This window comes from Lottia gigantea (genome assembly GCF_000327385.1).
Source record: "Lottia gigantea unplaced genomic scaffold LOTGIsca_132, whole genome shotgun sequence".
Classification (NCBI taxonomy): domain Eukaryota; kingdom Metazoa; phylum Mollusca; class Gastropoda; family Lottiidae; genus Lottia; species Lottia gigantea.
This window is the reverse complement of record NW_008707463.1, coordinates 101,642-102,670: the sequence shown is the minus strand read 5'-3', so window position 1 is coordinate 102,670 and position 1,029 is coordinate 101,642.

Here is a 1,029-nt window from a genome sequence, read left to right as displayed (position 1 = left end):
GGACATTTTATGCAAATGATTGTATGTAGTTCTTGCTATTTTTAGAAGTCCTCTTTCTCTCTCCCTTTTGGGGTTTTTGCATGACTCAGATTTTATGATATGACGAGAGATTAACAGACGGAAGAATAATTCTAAAAATAGTCGTTTTATGTACAGTGCCAAACGGTTGTTGATAAAATGTAGTGGTCTACTTTCAGTTTGGCTAGCTCAAGAATTTGATGGTCATGATATATTGAATTTTTGATCAGAAACTAAGTAGTGGCCAAGCGTTTGCGCGACATGTTGGGAAGTTTTCTACGAGATTTCTGGAAAAAATTATAGAAGGTCGAATTTCGTGTTTTAACATGTAAACAGATGGCAGTCCCTATCTTTGATTGAACAAACTTGCCCTTGCCCTTACTTTTTTTGCTTGAAGGGCAACAAACGATATTTATTTGGACATTGAATATTTGATATATTTATGCAATCTTCAGAAGTTATAGATTCGTATAATCCTTTTAAATATACCTCAAACTAGAAATTCGAAAGTCTTGTTGACAAGGTCTATAACGGAAATTACGATGTGTGCATCATTTAGCGGAAATGGCTTTTGCTTTATGTGGGTCTGAGCTGAAAATCATTGGCGTTTAATACTGTTATTATAACATGTTTATCATATACAATACATGTTCAGTGAGTTAATAACACTGTGTAATAAATACTGTTATTATAACATGTTTATTATATACAATACATGTTCAGTGAGTTAATAACACTGTGTAATAAATACTGTTATTATAACATGATTATCATATACAATACATGTTCAGTGAGTTAATAACACTGTGTAATAAATACTGTTATTATAACATGATTATCATATACAATACATGTTCAGTGAGTTAATAACACTGTATAATAAATACTGTTATTATAACATGATTATCATATACAATACATGTTCAGTGAGTTAATAACACTGTGTAATAAATACTGTTATTATAACATGTTTATCATATACAATACATGTTCAGTGAGTTAATAACACTG